Source organism: Cryptotermes secundus, unplaced genomic scaffold (assembly GCF_002891405.2).
Source record: "Cryptotermes secundus unplaced genomic scaffold, Csec_1.0 scaffold142, whole genome shotgun sequence".
NCBI lineage: Eukaryota > Metazoa > Arthropoda > Insecta > Blattodea > Kalotermitidae > Cryptotermes > Cryptotermes secundus.
In genome coordinates this window covers 1,463,501-1,479,229 of record NW_019743148.1, presented here as the reverse complement: position 1 = coordinate 1,479,229, position 15,729 = coordinate 1,463,501, and the positions used below count along the sequence as shown (strand labels likewise).

The 15,729-nt window shown below is 40.5% G+C and overlaps 1 protein-coding gene and 1 long non-coding RNA gene across 2 annotated transcripts in view; one reads left to right on the top strand and one right to left on the bottom strand.

The window, feature by feature from the left end:
• LOC111873761 (diuretic hormone class 2) overlaps positions 1–15,729 on the top strand; it is a 198,599-nt gene that overhangs the window by 341 nt on the left and 182,529 nt on the right. The gene's annotated exons all lie outside the window — the stretch shown is intronic.
• Positions 1–15,729, bottom strand: part of LOC117283031 — a 216,953-nt gene that overhangs the window by 77,442 nt on the left and 123,782 nt on the right. The gene's annotated exons all lie outside the window — the stretch shown is intronic.

The window sequence follows — 15,729 nt, the reverse complement described above, 5'->3', positions numbered from 1 at the left end:
CTGAATGATGATGTCATCATCACCAACATCTGCAAGGGTTGAGCTTGTTAGAAACTTCTGTCCTGAAACATTATGCCATCTTCTTCTTGGCCTTCCTGGATCACGTCTTCCTACTAGTTTATAGTATTAATTTCCTTCGGAGCTTTTTCTGATGGCATCCTCTGGAGATGTTTCAATCAATTCTTCTACCTATCGAGTATTGAAAACAGTATATCTGTCAACACAACAATTCAGGTAAAAGCAATAAAAAGTTATTTACATTAATGTTAATTAAGGCCGCGCCACAGCTCAAGCGGTTAGTCGCTGGCTTCCCACCGCGGCGGCCCGGGTTCGATCCCGGGTCTGATCAAGTGGGATTTGTGTTGTGGACAAAGTGGCGCTCAGGCAGGTTTGCTCCGAGTACTTCGGTTTCTTCTGCCAATCTTCATTCCGCCAATTGCTCCACAATCACCCTCACCTATCATCTGGGGCTGGTACAATAGGCCAGACCACCCCACTAGCAATAAAAAGAATGTTAATTATGACATGTTTCCACTCCTATTGGGACATCAACAGGCGTAACGCTGTGTACTTCAATGCTGAATTTTTGTTCAACACGGATACATATTATTTCTTTAAATTTTACCAAATGCTAATGAGATTATTGCTTAGTAGAAAACCTATACTTCGTAAGATTTGAGGTTTTCAAGGCGGAGACAATGAGGAATGCCGTTTTCTTGGATGTGGCGCCCTGTGCTCACGCTGGTTCCTCGCTAACAGATTTTCTTTTTTCTTCTATCCTGAAGATGGAGGCGATACGTTCCTCCGAAACGTCGGTTAACACAATATCTACATGGCGCCACATCCCAGAGACGGCTTTCTTCGACCTCTAGTTTGTTTACACTTCTGCTTTAAGCCATTTTTGTATAAAATAAAATTAAATTAAATTAAATCACAGCTAGTTGAAAACAAATTTAAATTAATTAAGATTAAAGCTAAGGGATTTTAGTACTACACTCTAATGTATATGGGTTCATATTAAATTGTCAAATAGGCATTCAAAACAATCTTGAATTATTTATTCATAAATATGTAACTTGACAATTTAATATGAACCCATACACAATATGGTGTAGTACTAAAATTCTTTTAAATTTAATCTTAATTAATTTAAATTTATTTTCAACTAACTTCAATTTAATTTAATTTAATACTAATACGACTTAAAGCTGAAAAGTAAACAAAACCAGAGGTTCACTACCACGCAATAATCGCATATGGACACATATGAAGAAAAAATACAGATCCATATTGAACAAAAAATCAGCATCTAAATACAGAAATAATCTGATGATGACCCAATGGGGGTCGAAACATGTTGTGATTAACGTTAATGTAAATAAATTTTGTTATTAATTTTACCTGAATTGTTGTGTTGAGGGATAGGAACACATTATTTTGAATGGCACACAGGAGGATGCAACAGAAAGATTTCGTCCAAACTTCCTCACTCCTAGCTGTGACCTCAGCTCCTTTCCTTGTCTCGTGCAGGATATCCTGCTACGTACCGCGGAAACCGCAGAACAAGCATAATAAAGGGGCAAATATATCCTTGTGCTTAAGCATCACACTGCTAAGAGATATGTTGGCCGGGGCATTTCATGGGGGTGAGGGGTCATCTTTGCACTCCAGCAGCTTTCAATTAGGGAAACTCCCTCTTTATACGAGGCCGCGGTAGCGTAGTTGGTTGAGGGGCTATGCTACAAGCCAGAAGGTCGCGGGTTCAAGTCCTGATGAGGTCATTGGATTTTTGAGTTGACCTAATCCTTCCAGCCGCACTAGGCCCTGGGGTTTACTCAGCCTCTAACAGAAATGAGTATGAGGAATTAATTAAATAATTTTCCTGGGGAAAGGCTGACAACCTTACCGCCATCTATGAGCCGATTGTCTAGATAATGTGGGAGCCTCAACGTCTCACAACCCTATGGGCCTTCACGACCTGGTACAGGGATAACTTTACTTTACTCTACCCTCCTTATACGCATAATACAAGAGGTTGGATATATTCCACAGAAGAACGTGTCTTAGCTGTGCAAAAGAAAAATCCCTGTCGCAGCTGAGAATCGAACCCGGTCGTCCACTACATGCCCAATCAGTTACGTCACCTACAAGGAAACTTGAATATATTTTAATTTAATTTTGTTATTTGTTTCAAATGCCTTCTTTGTGGTCAGAAAAGAAGACTGCAGTCAAATCAATAAAATCTTATACAAACACTTCCTTATTTTAATTCATGTATGATGAATTTAATTAACTAAACGTCAGAACGATAGTAAATATATAAATTTTGCTACAATGCAGTTCAGAAGAAAGTAATTATTAGTCGGCCCATATTTATCTCTACAGTAGTGATAACGCTGCTTTTTGTTGTTAGTTCTTCAAATGTTACAAAATTAAGAATGTATACGTATGAGAATCATAGCTCCGTACACTACAAATATAATTAAAGACATAGAAACTAGGGCACAGATCTAATTATATGCCTGTTCCTTTTGGGGGTATCATAAAACTTACAAAATATCTGTATACAAAACAGCAAAATTCTACTTCCTTAGCTTTATAGTTTTATTTAAAATTCTCTTATTTAATTGCAAAAGAAACTAACATCGGCAACAGTGACACTCCTGAAATTTTTCTGATGAAGATTTGTGTTTAGTTTTGGGATCGAATTATCCTATTATCATAATTATCATTCATCACAAAAATTTCAGGAGTGCCACTCTTGCAACTTTAGTTTCTTTTGCAATTAAATAACTCAGAATTTTATGTATATTTTATAAATAAAACACAAGCTGTTTATAGTGTAAACGTCACTGTTTGCTATCTTATTTGCTGAAAATTACGAATATTTTAGACTCGCCTTTCGTTCGAAAGAAGTAAATACAGTACGTCGATCCGAAAGAAGTAACTTGAAACACACTTTCAGATAGCAATCACTAAAATAAATACAATTATTGCTCTTCTGTTAATAATTTTAATTAGGAATGGCCGATAATTTTTCAAAGAAATATATCAATACGAATTAGAGCCAAACACACAGGAACTGAATTTACTGAACGCAAATATGTTAACGTTATAATAAATATGACGACCCACATTTGTCAAAATTTAACCCATACTCTTAAGCTTTGTCAATAAATAAATATGCCCTTAGCGAAATTTTCGAGGGAAATTTTAGTTTACAACTGAAATATTCCGCCAGTTTCTAGTCTGACTCTGGCCAGTGATTAGGCGTCTATATGTATTTTTCGCTATTCTTTCCTACTGCTATTACAAGAAAGTACATTATTAAATTCGAAGCTAATTAAACGATTAAAGAGAATATCATTATAATTTCTGACTAAGAAATTTTCTCGTAATGGGTTCATTTAGTAAACAGTCCAAAAATTTCATTTCATTGGAATAAAATGTTTTGGTCGTCTCTTACGACACTCTTGAACAAAATTTTTCCATAACTGATGCTCATTTCAGATGCAGTTCCATCAAAGCTTACTCTGCGCTTGTTCTGGACACAGAGATCGATATGCTCTTTCGCCTCAACATATGTTAAAAACAACTGGCCTCCGAGATAATAAATAATTTATTTCTATCCACTAATAAAATTTCCTCTGTTACCTACAGTTATCTTCATATAGAAATTTCATCCTTCCATACAGTTCACTAACTTCTACACCTCCTAACCAAGCAGGTCGGATTACAGACTTTTGTCCTTCTTTCGTTCGTTCTATTAATGGAAGAGCAACACCAAATGTGCCTGTGTGTTAAAACGGTCAAGGTTTACCTATAGCAGGCAGTAGAGGCCCATAGGGTTGTGAGACGTCGAGGCTCCCATATTATCTAGACAATCGGCTCATAGATGGCGGTAAGGTTATCAGCCTCACGCGCAGGCCGGTCTTTACCCCCAGGAAGATTCCTGGTACTCATTTCTGTTAGAGACTGAGTCGACTCCAGGGCCATAGTGCGGCTGGAAGTAGTATGTCAATTGAAAAATCCAATGAACTCATCGGGAATCGAGCCCGTGCCCTTCAGGCTTGTAGCAGAGTGCCTCAACCAACTACGCGTCCGCGTGCCCCCTGTCAGGTGTTACCACTACTGAACATAACCTGAATGCAAGCTAGGTGCTAACAAGCGAAGGTTTATACTGTATATATCGGCCACCTGCTGGCTGCTACAGACATCACTTGAGATAAATTCAGACTACTGTTACTCGCGACTTCCACTCGGTGACGGCTTATCCATTGTGTTGGACAGAGGTGGAAATGGATTTTCATAACCAGCAGAAAAGCTTGGGGAATGTCCTTGACATATTAAAAGAAAATTCCTATGCAAGCTTGAGAATTCATTCCTACAAATATTGTTGCTGGGAACCAGAGCTACTACGCCTTACAGCATTGCAAACAGCTTCCTTAAAATGAAACGCTCCAGAACTACATAGATGGCTTCTATTTTTCATTTTCTACTTCCCCACCCCACCCCGATTTTCAGCCATGGTCTCGGACAGCAGCTGACGCTGAAGCTGTAACAAACAAACAAGCAGAGTAACTCTGACGAGGGGGTGTGGCAGCTCGCTGTATCGGCTCTGTGATATGTACTGTCAGCTTTTGTCACGAAGTTTGTGGAAGTGTACGCATGAGCTCCGAATCCACAATATGCAGATCTGGTTTACGGAAATCTGAAGAGAGTTTACAGGCAAATGAATCGTCCCAGTCATCATTTCAATGAGTACTGTTTTCTGTCAAAGTAGTACATCCAGTGAAGGAGTAAATACATAAGAATATCTCGTGCATTATTTATCCATAAAGTAAGTAAGTAAAGCTATCCCTGTAACAGGCCGTGAAGGCCCATAGGGTTGTAAGATGTTGAGGTTCCCACATTTTCTAGACAATCGGCTCATAGATGGCGGTAAGGTTGTCAGTCCTATGCGCTGGCCGCCCTTTACCCCTAAGAATATCCCTGGTACACATTTCTGTTAGAGGCTGAGTCGACCCCCAGGGCCATATTGCGGCTGGAAGAAATAGGTCAACTGAAAAAAAAATCCAATGACATCATCAGGACTTGAACACGCGACCTTCCGGCTTGTAGCATAATTCCTCAAGCAACTACACTACCTCGTGCCCCCGCATAAAAAACATATCTACATATTTACTTTTACGTTCAGTTGTGGGAAACTTGTTAAATTTAGTGAAAATTAAGTTCAGTATTATATATAAACTTAATTTGGTCCCGAATTTTGGTTATTCGGCAGGAAGAATAATTGTGAAGGATTTAGAAGAGCGCTGATTATGAAGTTCCTCTTAGGGTTTCCATTAAGTTTTCCTCCAAACTTGTGTCACTTCCACGTTTTCGAATAAAAATGTTCTCTTCAATCTTGTTCCCGAACATAATACATGAACTTCGCTTAATACGAAACCAAGTTTCAAAGTCATATAAACCAATATACCTAAAATTATAATTTTGTATATTTTAATTTATAAATAAACAAATATACACTCACTTTCCAATCCATTAATATACAGATATACTTACCAAACTCCGTGGCCTATAGTCCGCAAGGGAACTATATCGAACGAGTGACCGCCTCTTGACGGCGAAGTTAGTGCCGACTTTAGCGGATAGAGCTGTCGCGTGGTCAGCGCAACGGATCCCCACGGCCGTTAATCTCGGTTTTCTAGACCGGAGCCGCTATTTCATGTAATGGCTCTTCGATTATCCTCACGAGGCTGACTGGACCACGTTCCAGACCCACTACTTCTCAGGAAATATGGTAGCGCCGGGAATCGAACCCGGGACCACTGATAATTTGTCATGAACGCTGACCACTAGACCATAGAGGCGGTCAGATTCACTTACAAAGCTCAAATTTTCTGTAGTATAAAAATCTGTGGGATATAAGTTTTAGTTATTTTTCTCGGGGGAAAATAATTTTGAAAAATGGGAGAAACAATTGACTGATGATAGAAAATTCTACTGGGAACAGAAGACATTTGGCTGACCTTGTCCTGAAAAATAATGATGAGTGTTGGGTATTGACATGCAGGGGGAAACTAACTAATCGACCCTTAAGCCCCAAGGCTTGTAAGACAATGACGCTCCGGTTCATACAACCGCCTAACGTGTATTCTGTTCTGGAGGGTAACAAACGCGGCGCAGCACAAATGGCGTCGGAAACTAACATGAATGTGACTTACAGCCCCGCGAAGATAGAAGTATAATGCGCGTCAAATCCAATTCAAAGCTCGCGCAATGAGCAAGTTGTTGCAAACTGTGACACATGAAATACCCCGTACGCTTAATATAATAACATCCGTCAAATCAATTCAAATGCAGGCAGTTCCCAGTAAGCTGTTTCCCATAATTCAAAGGGCTCAAATCGATTGTTGGGGTTTCCTTAATAAGTACATGACAACCTCTAACGATCATTAACAGTCTCCACTTAATGTGAATGAGTGTTATTTTTAGTTAAATTATAGTTATTAAATGGCCATATATTTTTAATTTATTTTAATACAATTAACGAACACCTTAGAGACACGAAATATGTCTAAAGGAAGAAATTCATCTACGTAACATAGTAATCAGGCCGGTCACGGTAGCCGAGCGGTCTAAGGCATGCACTGTCTTCGCTCGCTCGGAAGCCGGGATCGTGGATTCGAATCCCACTCAGCGCAAGGATGTTTGTGTGTGTTTTTCTGTGTTTGTGTACAGGTAGAGGCCTTGCGACGAGCTGATCACCCGCCCAAGGAGTCCTACCGAATGTTTAAGATCTAGAAAAACCGAAGTGAACGGAGAAGTTCATGGAGGTAGGCCTAGGCCCACTGGGGCTGTAGTGCCAAGGGGAAAAAAAAAGTAATCACTCTTCAATTGGGTTACTTGTCAAGCGCATACTTTAAAAGTCCTTGACTTTTCATTTCTATCCATTTTTCGCCAGAAGTCCGGATTTCTGCGGATTGCTATTTATAAACTCACGGAATAGAAACGGTGAATCAGGGGGTCCACAATGTAACGGCAATCGAAACCAGGTTCCTACTTTCCCATCTTATTATTACGAAGGTCTTTTTCCTCCACTTTATTTTTAATTTACGATAATTTTTAAACATGTCGTTACGTATATATTTTTGTATTTAGAGAAGGAATAGGCAACATAGTAGTTAAGATCTCATGTGTGCTAACAGCAACCGACTTTCCTCCTTTCGTCATTTTTCTAGGGCTTAGTCTTGATAAAATGCCTTTTTCTTTTAGAAAATTAATGCCATGGTTGAAGAGCATTGTTGTTTAAAGGTGTATAGTTTAAAAATAATGTTTATAGTTTCACTCTGTGGATGAAATAACAGCCATAACTAATTTTGGAATGTAGCAGCAAATAAATTTTTAATAAGAGTTAAATGAATGCGATTCTATTAGGGTCTACTTACTAGGCACAGTTCTAAGAAGAACTAAAATTGTGATAATGAAAGATTCTATAAATAATTTATCTACAGAAATAATTTCTTAGTCTACTTTTCCATATGGAGGGGAAAACGGACGCTTATGAGAACACCGCATTCCCAGTGGACGCCAGCATTCGTCTCTTTAAGTCATCAGCTGAAATAATGGTATGTAGTTTAAATACCCTCTCCAAAGATTACACTTCTATTACATAAATATAGAATTTCACTTTTACAGATCATTAGAAAGGGCGGGGCTATTTATTGTTATTGGCCTCTGTTCCCGATGAGGTCATTAGATTTTTTCAGTTGACCTAATCCTTCCAGCCGTACTATGGCCCTGGGGTCGACTTAGCCTCTAACAGAAATGAGTATAGGAGTACTCCTGGGGAGTAACGCGCGGCCGGCGCGTAAGGCTGACAACCTTACCGCCATCTTTGAGCCAATTGTCTAGAAAATGTGGGACCCTCAACGTCTCACAACCCTATGGCCTTCTCGGCCTGGTACAGGGATAGCTTTAATTTTTTACTTTTATTGGCTTCTGTGCTGTTATGATTGCACGTAAATGAATAAGAATTTAATTTAATTTAATTTAATTATTATTGTTAAACTTGAATGATTCATGATTAAGTTTTTATGTATTTAATGATGCAAATTTTAAGAAACTTCCGCCCTTTGTTTGGAACCGAGAATAACCAAGAAAAACGTATCCGGATAATCGGTCTATAGGTCGAAATTCAACGTCGGGACCTTAAAAATAAGAAGCAGGAATGCTAATCACAAGGCTGAGAAAATGAGCAGAGAATATATAATACTGTTGTTTCGGTGTTTATTGGTAATAACAGAGTACTTCACGGTAGAACTTTCGTAGCCATATCATGCCTTTTAATATCAGTCAGTGCGTGAATGTGTGTGGGCTGTGTGTATCTGCAAACGAAACCGCAGTACAGCCAACCGTTTCAGAGCAGAAATACTCGTAATTCAAGAACACCATAGAAGCAACCATCCGTATTGAAGATATTATCAGTCATATTATGTACACTTTAGTGGGATTATGAGACGAAGGCAAGAAACATTTTACTGATAAGAAAACTAATTTCATATTATCAACAACATTCATAAAATATTTATCACTTCTGCGCACTATAAACTTTGTATAACAGAAATTCGCAAATGTCGAAAATGGTAACCCATTCCGTTCAATAAATCAATGTAATACTTCTCACATGAATTTCTGATTAAATTCTAACCCACTTCACAAGCTGAAGACAAATATCATAAAGAAACTCCGTGGTTTTAGTCCGCAAGCGAACTATACCGACCGAGCGACCGCCGTTTGTCGGCGAAGTTAGTGCCAACTTTTAGCGGATAGAGGGTGTCGCATGGGCAATGCAACGAATCCCCACGGCCGTTAATTTCGGTTTTCTAGACCGGAGCCGCTATTTCCTTGAAATAGCTCCTCAATTATTCTCACGAAGCTGAGTGGGCCCCGTTCCATAACCACTACTTCTCAGAAAATCTGGTAGCCCCGGGAATAGAACCCGGCCCTCTGCATCTATAGGCAGGAGCTCTGACCACTAAACCACAAAGGCGGTCTCACAAATGTCATAAAGAAGACTTATATGTGTTCTGTATACAAACATTGTCACTTGTATGGATGACTTAATATTAACGGGTTTAGGACTGGTAATTGGATTTATTGCTCACTCCTTTACAATCACTCGTAATCACTATAAATTACAGCGTTATCGCTAATCTACCCACTTCATAAATCACTAGGACACGCTAAGTCTTCTCAGTCTTCACTAGTCGCATCCTGGCAACGGATTTTTAACAGTCTCACTGTAACTACAGCACACATAAAGTCTTCTTTCCACAGGCTGACTTTCAACTGAAAAATGAACTGGACAATCCCAAGTCCAAGTCACATCATCACTGATGGTCAATCAGTCAGTCAGTCAGTCAGTCAGTAAGTCCTGATGTCGAGCCCCATTTGGGGCTCATGACCAGATATTTATTACTGTTTGACAGTTACGGTCTTGCTTTTGTGGGGCGCCCTCTCTGACGAGAGCACTGGTCTGTCTTTCGCATATGCTGCTGGCCCTTGCCACCGCAATCTTTTTCGGGTCCGAGTCCCTTGGGGCTCGCAGCCATATTTTACTGTCTCAGATTTGAGACTTCCCCTTTCGTCCTCTCCTACAACTCGCAGGATCACGGTGGAGGTATTCGACCCCGCCTCCACACGGACATCTAACTGGAAAATTATTGTTGGCTTCTCCTTATATAGTCTCGGGTCGGACCACAACATAGAAAACACATCCGTTGTCTAGCAAAGAATACATGCGAACCACATAGAAAACACCTATTGCGACACCGGCTCTATTGTTGTATTTACAGCGCCGCTACATTGCAACAGAAGTTATCAGATTGTTGCCTGCGCATTCGTTGCCACGGAAATATGTTTGCCGAGTCGTTGCCCAGAAATGGGTCTACATTTCATAATATAATGTGATCGAATTTTATCTCTCGTCCTTATTTCTACTGAGACAAATTATTTAAATATAAGTTTTGTAGGTGACCAAATTACATTACTCCTGATTCTTCACCTTCTGTTAGTACAAACCGTAAGTTTAATAGGGCTAACCCCAAATGCCCATAACTGGACACGATTCTGAAAAACTTGCGTCCATTTTCCACCCTCTCAACTTATTCCCTTGAGATTCATCTTAATCTTACATTTTCAACTCCTGCATGGTCTTTAAAATGGAAGTTTTGAAACAGGTTTCCCCGCAAAACTTCTTCATTCTTTGTCTTCAGTAATAGATCCAGAAAGTTATCAAATTTATTACCTTTTATTTCACTCATTAGGCTTCATGTCTTACATTTTCAATTGCTTCATCCTTTTCAGGTCCAAATATTTTCCCGGATATTTGTTTTCAGACCCTTGCTATGTACGTTTTCCCTCAATATAAGAGACCGAATTCTACATTCATACAGGACGACAGGCGACATTACTGTTGTGCATTCTGACATACAGTATTTTGGATATAGGTGGTGTTGTATAGAACATGTTCAAAACAATGATTTCCAAAATGTATTCTTCTCATAATCATTTCTATATGCTCTAGCTGAATTTCTTTCAAAATTTTCAAATTCTTTTTTATATGATTATAATACAAATGTTCTGCAATATTCTTATGCATTTAGCTTTGTCTGCATTCATTTCGGGGACACGCGGTAGCTATGTTACAAGCCGGAAAGTCGCGGGTCCGAATCCAGAGTAGGTGGATTTTTTTTTTTTTTTTCAAATTACCTAATCCTTCCAGCCGCATTATGGCCCTGGGGTCGACTCAGCCTCTAACAGAAATGAGTACCAGGAATCTTCCTGGGGGGTAAAGGGCGGCCGGAGCTAAGGCTGACAACCTTACCGCTATCTGTGAGGGGGTTGTACAGAGAGAATGTGGGAGCCTCGACCTCTCACAACCCTATGGGCCCTCAAGGCCTGTTACAGGGATAGCTTTACCTCTCCCTTACCTTTACCTGCATTAATTTCTGCAATATGTTTATGACATGCACATTTATGAGCAACGAATTAACGTTTGTATTATGTATATGTTCTCTCCTGACCACATTTAATTAAATCCGTCGACAATAAACATTTCATATAAGTTAGTTGAGGAATAAAAGATATACAAATAGAATACGACATGACGCATCTAACAGCCACATCTACATGCATGAAACGCCCATACAAAACCGGAATGTGTTTACGTATGCATGTGAGTGTGGATAATTATGATTACCTCGAGATGGGGTTAATTCAAGCCAGGGCAAAAATATAGCACTACTTACGCCGACACCGCTGGGTATGAAAAGAAATACGGCAAATAACACGAGGCAAATTTTCTGGTCGCTGAAGATTACACATTGAAGCGTTTTCGTTTCAACCACAAAACTACTGACTATATTGCGTAAAATAAACGCATTAAGTGCCTTGCAATGAAATAGCTCAACAGTGTTGGAAGACATCGCATCTATCCACCATGTTCTTCTGCACATCAGCATCAATTCTACGGTATACAACTGTGTGAAAGTTAGATGGACTTCTTTCTCTATGAAGAATATTAAATACCGACCGAGCGACCGCCGCTTGTCGGCGAAGTTAGTACCAACTTTAGCGGATAGAGGGTGCCACGTGGCCAGCGCAACGAATCCCAACGGCCGTTTGGTTTTCTAGACTGGAGCCGCTATTTCCTCGAAATAGTTCCTCAATTGTCCTCATGAGTCTAAGTGGACCCCGTTCCAGAATTACTACTTCTCAAAAAATTTGGTAGCGCTGAGAATCGAACCCGGGACCTGGATCTGTAGGCAGGAACTCTGACCACTAGACCACAGAAGCGGTCGGTCGGTGGGTATATTTCACTTGCGGACTAAAACCACGGAGTTTATAATGAATATTAAAGTCAAGGTAAAACTTTCCCGGTGCTTAACTGAGTATTACTCCATGAATACATAAAAAGCAGTGGATGGAGGTAATTGGTCAGTTTCACGCCCCGTCCGCTTTACCCCCGTAGAAACAGCCCTAGGTTCCACTAGGAAAGGTGACTGGGTATGCCCCAGGGACAGTCTAGACGCAGTAGATAAGAGAACATTCTCTTGCCCCTTCCGGAAATAGTATCCCAGCCGTTCAGCCCATAGCCCGTTACTATAAAGATTCAGCCATTCCAGTTCCTCTGCAATGAATTCCACAAACTTTTGATCAAATTTCAAAGGCGTTTGTCTATAATAAGGCCGCCTCTGTGGTTACAGATCCAGAGGTCCCGGGTTCGATTCTCGGTGCTACCAGATTTTCTGATAAGTAGTTGGTCTGGAACGGGGTTCACTCAGCCTCCTGAGGATAATTGAGGAGCTACTTGAATGGAAAAGTAGAGGTTCCGGTCTAGAAAACCGAGATTAACGGCCGTAGAAATCCGTTGCGCTGTTCACGTGACACCCTCTATCGGCTAAAGTTGGCACTAACTTCGCCAACAAGCGGCGGTCGCTCGGTCGGTATAGTTCGCCTGAGAACTAAAAGCGACGGAGTTTGTCTATAGTAAAGTTTCGATGAGTAACGCCATAGTAATCGGTTTAAATCGATCACACACTTTTAACTAAATTTGAANACCGACCCTTCTGTCGTCCAGCCCGTAGCCAGTCGCTATACCAACTGAGCTATCCCGGCTAACCCCCACCCAAAAAAAACGACAGTATTGTTAATAAAATTTTGTTAGCCGAGCCAGATCGAACCCAGATGATGGGGCCTGAGGTGGTCCCTGAAACGTCGGTTATTTTCAACCAACCGACTCGACTGACAGCCCGAGGAGAATTATGAACTGCTTTCCTTTAGAAGTGTTTTGCCCGTTTGAGGGTCACTGCCTCCCACTTGCTTGCTCGCTCGCTGTCCTAGTTCCTGACCACCATTCCCTACATGTGTACCTTCCACACTGAAGACAGAGGCAGAAAAACAACATGACACTCATTTAACACCATCAATCGATCCTTTACTTACTTACTTACTTACTTACTTACTCGTGGAGCTGAGCCCTTCTGGAGTAGCCGCCAATTCTGCTCAAGAATTTCCCAGCATTTTATGGAACCCGGAGGTTCATTAACGTGTTCACGAGAGCCCTTCACTGGTCCCTATCCTGAGACAGATGAATCCAATCCATACCATCCCATTCTATCTCTCTAACATCCATTTTAATATTGTCCACCCACCTACGCCTTTGTCTTCCCAGTGGAGGTTAATTCGAATGTCTGAAAAAGCAGGTATTTAGATCATTTTCGTTTTCAGGACACCTTTGAAAGTTATGGTTTCTTAAGCCCTGAAAGCCATGGAGCACTAAAAATGGTTACTATCGTCACTTTTTGTTTCTCTGTCGTTGCTATAACTTTGCAAACATGACAACAGGTGTCTGTAAGCAGACCGCGGACAGAACACAGCGTTCTGCGAAGCGGAAGCATTTCTACTGCTACTCTCATTCAGCGAAGAGAGGGCGAGTATAACGGTTGGTGGAACTGGTACTTTGAAGATTCCGCTTCTTCATTCAGGATCACATTACGGTCAATTGTACCGTCGAAAAAATTAAATTGCAAACAAAAAACATGCCGATATTTTCAGGATGCACAATACACAGGGCGGATCTTTGTTTATTACCTCGTCTTCTCTTCGTTGGAAGTTAGTACATGTGGTGTATTTTATTTGGTTGCTTTAAATCAGATCCTTGGTGATATCGTGTTTTGTCCTTCCGAGGTTGTTAGGCAATGTATTATTTATATAAAAGAGGTAAATTTATGCCTGTAAGAGGCCGTATAGGCCCATAGGTTTGTAGACGTCGAGGCTCCCAAATTTTGTCTAGACAACTGTCTCACAGATGGCGGTAAAGTTGTCAGGCTTAGGCTCCGGCCGCCCTTTACTGACAGGAAAATTCCTGGTACTCACTTCTGTTGGAGGCTGAGTCAACCCCAGGGCCATAATGCGGCTGGAAGGAATATGTAAATAAAACAAAAAAAAACACCTCATCGGGACTCGAACCCGTGACATTCCTGCTTGTAGCTTATTTCTAGAACAGTCTGTATGATATTTGTATCCCAGTTCCTGTATTCCATCGTAGCTAAGACATAAAGATCATCATAGGCTTCCTAGAGGCACAAATAGTGACGTAAGGGGGACCCCCCAAAAACCGGAATTTGTTTCTAGAAAATGTGCGCTTGTAGTGCAGGCTTCCGCCGCTAGGTGGTTGCTTGCAGCACCTTCCTGAATCAGTATGCCAGCTGACGTCGTCAGAGAAGTTTGCGTTAGTGTTTGGTGAATTATTTTTCCAAGTGATTTTTTTTTTCCGCCGGATGAAAAGAGACCTCAAGGGAAAACGTTTTGTTGATGTTGAAGCAGTAAAGAAAAAAACGACGGAAGCTCTAAAAGGCATCACCAGCGATGAATTAAAAAAAAATGTTTTGAGCAATGGAAAAAAAAACGTTTGGAGAAGTGCATTGAATCAAATGGAGAGTACTTTGAAGGGGATTAAAGTTTTGTTACGTAAAAATAAATACAGAATTTTTATAAACAAATTCCGTTTTTTTGGGTCCCCCCTTGTAAAAGCGGTATAGATTTGTTATTTTAAAAAGTAGTGTCTTTTAATGCGTCAGTCTTTTATAAACCTGCTGTGCTTAAAGATAAACAGCATTACAAGGACAAACAGTTTAGAACGTCGTTTCAGAAATCCCTGGAGGGATTAGACAGGCAAGAAGAAATTAAACAAAGCAAGGTGAAATAAGTAACTGCTTGCATAACACCACAACTTGAGAAAACATTTCATTGCAATAAGACAATTAAAACTGAACCGCTGGGAGTAGATGTCGAAGGTCAGACATTGCTAGTCCCAATGGGCACGATTCATAGCTAAGTTAACCACTTCCAGTCCTTACAACACGTCCGCCTTTCAGCCATCTTAATTCAGCCTCACATTTCTTAGTGGATTCCATAGAAGTAGCAGAGAAAATAATTTATGATTAAAACAATAAAACTCCGTGGCTTCAGTCCGTAACCGAATTATACCGACCACCTCTGTGGTCTAGTGGTCAGAGTTCCTGACTACAAATCCAGAGGTCCCGGGTTCGATTCCCGGCGCTACCAGATTTTCTGAGAAGTAGTTGGTCTGGAACGGGGTCCACTGAGCCTCGTAAGGATAACTGAGGAGCTAATTTAATGGAAAAGTAACGGTTCCGGTCTAAAAATCCGAAATTAATGGGTGTGGAGATTCGTTGCGCTGACCACGCAACACCCTCTAACCGCTAAAGTTGGCACTAACTTCGCCGACAAGCGGCGGTCGCTCTGTCGGTATGATTAAAATAATATTTGTTTTAAACAGACTATATCAAAATCGCCATTTAATTTGTTCTCAGATATTTAGCCACGTCACTGATTATGAGTATCGGACGCAACGGTACAGTGAATTAACATTATGACAGCAGAACTCAAAATTATACATCGCGTAACATGAAACTAAAGCGGCCTCCGTAGTCTAGAGCAGCGTTGGCCAACCTAATACATCTCGAGGGCCAAATTTAGTTTATAGAAAACCATCAGGGGCCAGATACGGTGTTTCTTTCAGAAGAGTGGTCGGGGAGTATTGCCCCCCAAACTGAATCAGTCACAACCCGTATAAAAACAGTGCATTTAAACCTATGTATTTAAATTTTACGTTGCACCAATAATATTAAGCCGATA